Here is an 8,178-nt window from a genome sequence, read left to right on the forward strand (position 1 = left end):
GGTTGGCACAAGAGAGGAATTCGTGGCGGCCCACATCAAACCATCTTCATATCGTTTAAGGCTAACCGACTGATGACCTTCTTCAGTGCGGATACACACGGTTTGCTTGAACGGGACTCGGTGGATTGTCTGCCGCGAGTAATGGGTATAATGGTAGGGGCACTACGAATGTAGTGTGTGAACTTTAAGTTGAGCATGTGTGTCTCACGATGAGCGTGCCGGCGATAAACCCCTGCAGTCGCACTGTCCTCTCTGCCCTCGGTGGCTCAGATGGATAGAACGTCTGCCATGTAAGCAGGAGATTCCGGGTTCGAGTCCCGGTCGGGGCACACATTTTCAACTGTCCCCGTTGATGTATAAACACGTTAGCAGCTAATGGTATTGATTTAACTGTAATTTCACTGTAGAGAGCTGCACGGTCAGCAATGTCCGAAATGCCATCTTCATATACCTCATGTATTGGTTTTGCTGAGTGATTTTGCAAGCACCAAAATATCTGCAATAAATGACCGTATCTTTTGTTTTCAGTGACTTGGAAGCTTAAATTTTTTCAACGACAAGAGACAGTAGCCCTTAACCATTGACCTAAAGTTCAGCTTCCCTTTTCTTCTCGTTTATTAAGAGCAACACCACTAAAATGGCCTAAAATTGGGTTTCCCTTATTACAAAACATTTTTATGGGAAATGTTACAAAATGGAAACACTGCCGCAATTCTCCAGAAGTATGCCAAATTTGAGGCGAATCTGAGAAAAAGAAAGAAAAAATCTGTGTAGCCTGCATAAGTGTAGGTAATGAACACGTAGGTGATTTTAGAAATATTGCTTTTTGTGTAACTGGCTAGTGTTTGAATAAAGTAGTTCACTTTTTACCAAAAAAGGACAGTCATTTCTTAATAACTACAATTCAAATTAACTAATCGAAAATTCCGTAAGTGATTCTCTTTGAAATGTTATATCAAAGTCATGGTTAACTCTTCAGTATTCGAGAATTGGAACTTAAATAGTGACAACTATTTATTCGCAACCGATACAAAAGAGTTACATGTTTGCACCTGTTATGCCCTTCAAAGTAGTCACCAGCGTTGTGTAGAACCCTTTGCCAGCGGTGTGGATGGCGTAGTAGGCTACCTCTAGCAGAGCCTGTTCTGTTGATATTGCGAATGGAGCGGTCTACTGCCTGTCGAATCTCTGGAACAATTCTGAAGCGAATGTCACGACGTGCTTCCTTCATCTTCGGAATCAAATCAAAGTCACCTGCGACTAACATTGCGAAAGAAGCGGCCACCCTTTCAGCGCAACCGACCCATCATTTTGCACGACAATGCGCGGGCGCATATAGAGCAAGCTGTGGCTCTTCTGTCAATGGGACTGGGAAGTACTGTACCATCCACCATACTCCCCGGACGTAAGTCCTTGTGACTTTGATTTGATTCCGAAGATGAAGGAACCACTTCGTGGCATTCGCTTCAGAACTGTTCCTGAGATTCGACAACCAGTATACCGCTTCATTCGCACCACCAACTGAACAGGCTCTGCTAACGATATACTACGCCTTCCACGTGGCTGGCAACGGGCTCTACTCAACGCTGGTGACTACTTTAAAGGACAGTAACAAGAGGAAACACGTAACTCTTTCGTATCGGTGGCGAATAAATAGTTGCCACTATTTAAGTTCGAACCCTCGTGTATATATTTTGAAATGTCTTATGGACACGAACAAATGAAGAAAATTCTAATTTTAGAACACTCTCACTACTGGTTTGCTATCTCAGGATTGACTTGTCGTACTGCTGCCGTTGCGATCGAAATTATGTCCATTAATTTACCATAGAACAATTGAAATATCGGTCATAGTATTTCCATTAATGTACAAATTTTTTGAATTCAGTTTATCCGTACTCCAGTCAGGCGCACCGCTAGAACGATCCTACGATTGTTTTTATTTGCGTCCTGTGTAAACTTACTACATGATAGCAACAGCTCCTAGGCAGTTTTAACAAGCAAAAACCATTCTGAATGTTCTCAAGGAATTCGTTCTTTCAACGTGGTGCCTGTATTGCACGTTTTACATTTCAAATGTTGAGAAATAATAGAGAAAGCAACAGTAAAATCTATAATCCTATAGCTCAGTTCGTAATTCGTATGATAATCCTGGTCACTGTCTTTCACTTTCTTAGCAGAGATTCTCCAGGCTCTTTCCGAACTGCTCTCAGCCTCGTATTTGTCCTTTGGACGCTTTGATTAAATACTGCTTCGACGCCGCGTTGGATAGGATGTTTTTGTACCGTTTTCTAGGCGAGTACATTTTCTTACCACTCATTATTACTTGAAAGACAGAACTGTATACTGTAAGATCACAAATACACTGTCTAAAGCGAATAATGCACACGAAAATCAAGATTCGAAGCGAAAGAATTGTCTCTTTCCTACACGTGACCTCAAGGTAACGTATTATTTTGGATAAAATAAATCTGGGTATTGGACCAAGTCATTATAACTATTAAAACAGCCAAACTGCCGACGTTTCGACCGACTTGCTGCGGTCTTCTTCAGGGCAGAAAGGACCGCAGCAAGTCAGTCGAAACGACGTGGCCCAATATTAAAAACTATTTTTTCCAAAATGACGCTGCCCGTGGAAGGCTACGAACTTATAAAATATTATTGTTGTGAAATGCTTCTAACGATACCCACACGCTACAGTGGGTATTGAGTTGGCCGTTTCGGGTCATCAAAGAACTGCAGAAGATGAAAGCGGAATTCCATACAACAATTTATTTTCAAGGATTAGACTTTTCCCTTGTATTTTAGAATGTCTAAAGCATCTCTTCAGTCAATTAAAATGATTCTTTTGAAAATTCTACAGTGGTGTTACCCCTTAACAGACGGACTGATGGACATCAAGGACTTTCTTTTTTATCGGCTGAGATACGGATCCCTGAAATTACACAAGTTTTAAACGATCGCTGTACTTCTTTGAGGAAGAGCAGGGATGCAGTAAGAAACGCCTTTCCGATAGTTGGAACTGAGCCAGTACAGGAAACTTCTGTCAGCAAAAAGTCTTGCAGAGCTCCCATGTCTCAGCAGGGAGGCTCTGGCTCTTGTCCTCCTACGTAGTTGGTAACGGCTTTATTTTTTGAAGTCGGGAGCTTACAGCAGCGTGGCCCCAACTAAGCCGTAAAAGGTCTGGCCGGCATCGGATTCCACCCCATTCAGTTTGAGCATCGAGTCAGGCCAGTAGCTGCAGCTTGTAGTGTAACGGAAATTTGAAGCACAGTGCTGTCTTTGCCTGTTGAGTGACGTAAGAGTATGTATACTTTAAGAAAAGTTTTATCTATTGTGATGTTTAAAAACATAACTACAAAAGTGTCTCTTGTTTATGTTACATGTTCACGCACGGGGATCGGATGAACATGGCCGTGTGTACTTCGTTGGGAACAGACAGCCGAGCTAGTCAGTGCTGTAACGCTACACTACGGCCAGCGAACAGCCGAAGAACACGCAGTCCCTGCGACATTTATTTTTTCAAGTTGTAAAAAGAGAGATAATTATATAAAGACATCTTGTATAATTATGTTCTGTTCTGAGCAGTTCACATTTGCTTATAGATATCTACATCAGATTAAAGTTTTATCGAGGCGATTGTCGTATGCTACGACGAATATATATCCCTTTTTTCGAGGTACTTTCTGTCAATTCTCTACACCGATGTACAGCTTTGCCAAAATGCTGCCCAGCGGTTCATGTTGGCATCAATCCTAGCTGTATGATGGGTGACCAAACACTTCCCATCGAAAACGCTGCAGGGATGTTTTTAGTGCAGTTGCAGTGTGTGGCGGAGCATTGTCACGAAGAAGGACAATGTCTCACTACGGCATTCCTGTTTGCTTGTTCCGAATTTCAATTCGTAAACGATTTTCTCGAATCGTCTGATCCGCTCACTGAACGTGATCAACGGTTGATACTGGCTTGCTTCTCTGATGGACAGTACGTATAACGAACGTCAAAGTTTCTACACCATCGCTGTCACTCAAGACAATTACGTTATGCGGAATGCATGACATCGGGTGAAACCCCCTCCGCTTGAAGAAATCTGATGACATTATATGTAAAATGAAGTAAGAGAGGGAAGAAAGGAAAGGAAAGCGAAGGTATCATTGGTGTCAACTGCACTGGGACATTATGCGGAATCAGTGGCGATGAGTGAAAATGTGTACCGGATCGGGATTAGAACCTGGGGTCTCTTGAATACTTGGCAAGTGTGTGGTAACCACAGCGCCATCGGGGACACAGTGTTATCCCAACTGCATGGACTATCTTGGCTCACATCACGGCCGATCCACACTCCCATCAAATGCCATCTATCCTCGGCCCCTGTTCATTTCCTCCAAGAGCACAGGGTGCAGCCAGCTGCAGGTGGTGGCACATGTCGGCACTAATGACATGTGTCGCTTTGGATCTGAGGAAATTCTCTCTGGATTCCTGCGGCTTTCTGATTTGGTGAAGGCTGCCGGTCTTGCTTACGAGATGAAGGCAGAGCTCACCATTTGCAGCATCGTTGACAGAACCGACTGCGGACCTTTGGTGCAGAGCCGGGTGAAGGGTCTGAATCAGAGGCTCAGACGGTTTTGCGACCGTGTTGGTTGCAGATTCCTTGACTTGCACCATAGGGCGGTGGGGTTTCGGGTTCCGCTGAATAGGTCAGGAGTTCACTATACTCAGCTGGCGGCTACACTGGTAGCGGAGACTGTGTGGCGTGGACTGGGCGGTTTTTTTAGGTTAGAGGGCCTCGGGAAAGTACGGGGTGGGCAGCCATCTCAAAGGGTGCATGGCAAATGCAGGACGTGCTTGGATCAACGAACAGTCGGAATTGTAAATTGTTGTAGTTGTGCTGGGAAAGTCCCTGAGCTTCAAGCGCTAATAGAAAGCACAGAAGCTGAAATCGTTATAGGTACAGAAAGCTGGCTAAAGCCTGAAATAAATTCTGCGGAAATTTCTACAACGTCTCAGACAGTGTTTAGGAAAGATAGATTAGGTAGAATTGGTGTTGCAGTGTTTGTGTCTGGCCGGCCGCGGTGGTCTAGCAGTTCTAGGCGCGCAGTCCGGAACCGCGCGACTGCTACGGTCGCAGGTTCGAATCCTGCCTCGGGCATGGATATTTGTGATGTCCTTAGGTTAGTTAGGTTTAAGTAGTTCTAAGTTCTAGGAGACTGATGACCACAGTAGTTAAGTCCCAATAGTGCTCAGTACCATTTGAACCATTTTTTGTTTGTGTCTGTCAGTAGTGGTTTATCTGGTAGTGAAGTCGAAGTAGATACTACGTGCGAATTGGTATGGGTGGAGGTGATAATTAACAGCCGAACTAAGTTAATAATTGACTCCTTCTACCGACTCCTAGACTCCGATGATATAGTTGCTGAACAGTTCAGAGAAAATTTGAGTCTCGTAACAAATAAATACACCACTCATATGGTTATAGTTGGTGGGGACTTCAACCTTCCCTCGATATGTCGGCAAAAATACTTGTTCAAAACCGGTGGTAGGCAGAAAACGTCTTCCGAAATTGTCCTAAATGCTTTCTCCGAAAATTATTTCGAGCAGTTAGTCCACGAACCCACGCGAATTGTAAATGGTTGCGAAAACACACTTGACCTCTTAGTCACAAATAATCCAGAGGTAATAGATAGCATCATGACTGATACAGGGATTAGTGATCACGTGGTCGTTATAGCTGGGCTCAATACCGTTTCTTCCAAATCCACCAGAAACAAACGCAAAATAATTTTGTTTAAAAAAGCGGATAAAGTGTCAGTAGAAGCTTTCCTGAAAGACAATCTCCATTCCTCCCGAACTGACTATGCAAATGTAGAAGAGATGTGGCTCAAATTCAAAGACATAGTAGCAACAGCAATTGAGAGATTCATACCTCATAAATTGGTAAGAGATGGAACTGATCCCCCATGGTAGACAAAACAGGTCCGAACGCTGTGGCAGAGGCAACGGAATAGGCATGCGAAGTTAAGAAGAACGAGAAATCCTGAAGATTGGCTAAAATTTACAGACGCGCGAAATTTGGCACTGACTTCAATGTGTGATGCCTTTAAGAGGTTCCACAACGAAACATTGTCTCGAAATTTGGTAGAAAATCCGAAGAAATTCTGGTCGTATGTAAAGTACACAAGCGGCAAGACGCAGTCAATACCTTCGCTGCGCAGTGCCGACGGTACTGTTACCGACGACTGTGCCGCTAAAGCGGACTTATTGAATGCCGTTTTCCGAAATTCCTTCACCAGGGAAGACGAATAGAATATTCCAGAATTTGAAACACGAACAGCTGCTAGTAGTAGAAGTAGATACCTTAGGGGTTGCGAAGCAAGTCAAATTGTTTGATACGGGCAAGTCTTCAGGTCCAGATTGTATACCGATTAGGTTCCTTTCAGATTACGCTGATACAATAGCTCCCTACTTAGCAATCATATACAACCGCTCGCTCACCGATAGATCTATACCTGCAGATTGGAAAATTGCGCAGGTCGCACCAGTGTTTAAGAAGGGTAGTAGGAGTAATCCATCGAACTACAGACCTATATCATTGACGTCGGTTTGCAGTACGGTTTTGGAGCATATAGTGTACTCAAACATTATGAATCACCTCGAAGGGAACGATCTATTGATACGTAATCAGCATGGTTTCAGAAAACATCGCTCTTGTGCAACACAGCTAGGTCTTTATTCGCATGAAGTAATGGCCGCTATCGACAGGGGATCTCAAGTTGATTTCGTATTTCTAGATTTCCGGAAAGCTTTTGACACCGTTCGTCACAAGCGACTTCTAATAAAGCTGCAGGACTATGGGGTATCGTCTCAGTTGTGCGATTGGATTCGTGATTTCCTGTCAGGAAGGTGGTTGTTCGTAGTAATAGACGGCAAATCATCAAGTAAAACTGAAGTGATATCAGGTGCTCCCGAGGGAAGCGTTCTGGGACCTCTGCTGTTCCTGATCTATATAAATGACCTGGGTGAGAATCTGAGCAGTTCTCTTAGGTTGTTCGCAGATGATGCTGTAATTTACCGTCTAGTAAGGTCATCCAAAGACCAGTATCAGTTTGCAAAGCGATTTATAAAAGATTGCTGTATGGTGTGGCAGGTGGCAGTTGACGCTAAATAACGAAAAGTGTGAGGTGAAAAAGAAATCCATTAGAATTCGATTACTCGATAAATAGTACAATTCCCAAGGCTGTCAATTCAACTAAGTACCTGGGTGTAAAAATTACGAACAACTTCAGTTGGAAAGATCACATAGGTAATATTGTGAGGAAAGCGAGACAAAGGTTGCGTTTCATTGGCAGGACACTTAGAAGATGCAACAAGTCCACTAAAGAGACAGCTTACACTACACTCGTTCGTCCTCTGTTAGAATATTGCTGCGCGGTGTGGGATCCTTACCAGGTGGGATTGACGGAGGACATCGAAAGGGTGAAAAAAGGGGAGCTCGTTTTGTATTATCACGTAATAGGGGAGAGAGTGCGGCAGATATGATACGCGAGTTGGGATTGAAGTCATTAAAGCAAAGACGTTTTTCGTGGCGGCAAGATCTATTTACGAAATTTCAGTCACCAACTTTCTCTTCTGAATGCAAAAATATTTTGTTGAGCCCAACCTACATAGGTACGAATGATCATCAAAATAAAATAAGAAAATCAGAGCTCGAACAGAAAGGTTTAGGTGTTCGTTTTTCCTTCGCGCTGTTCGGGAATGGAATGGTATGGATATACACTCCTGGAAATGGAAAAAAGAACACATTGACACCGGTGTGTCAGACCCACCATACTTGCTCCGGACACTGCGAGAGGGCTGTACAAGCAATGATCACACGCACGGCACAGCGGACACACCAGGAACCGCGGTGTTGGCCGTCGAATGGCGCTAGCTGCGCAGCATTTGTGCACCGCCGCCGTCAGTGTCAGCCAGTTTGCCGTGGCATACGGAGCTCCATCGCAGTCTTTAACACTGGTAGCATGCCGCGACAGAGTGGACGTGAACCGTATGTGCAGTTGACGGACTTTGAGCGAGGGCGTATAGTGGGCATGCAGGAGGCCGGGTGGACGTACCGCCGAATTGCTCAACACGTGGGGCGTGAGGTCTCCACAGTACATCGATGTTGTCGCCAGTGGTCGGCGG

General features: G+C 44.3%; 1 non-coding gene across 1 annotated transcript; it reads left to right on the forward strand.

Moving 5' to 3' along the window:
* The first annotated feature begins 254 nt into the window (after positions 1–254).
* Trnat-ugu (transfer RNA threonine (anticodon UGU)) lies at positions 255–329 on the forward strand. Its single transcript has one exon. It is a non-coding gene; the product is annotated as a tRNA-Thr (tRNA).
* Positions 330–8,178: the final 7,849 nt, after the last annotated feature.

This window comes from Schistocerca gregaria, chromosome 6 (assembly GCF_023897955.1).
Source record: "Schistocerca gregaria isolate iqSchGreg1 chromosome 6, iqSchGreg1.2, whole genome shotgun sequence".
NCBI lineage: Eukaryota > Metazoa > Arthropoda > Insecta > Orthoptera > Acrididae > Schistocerca > Schistocerca gregaria.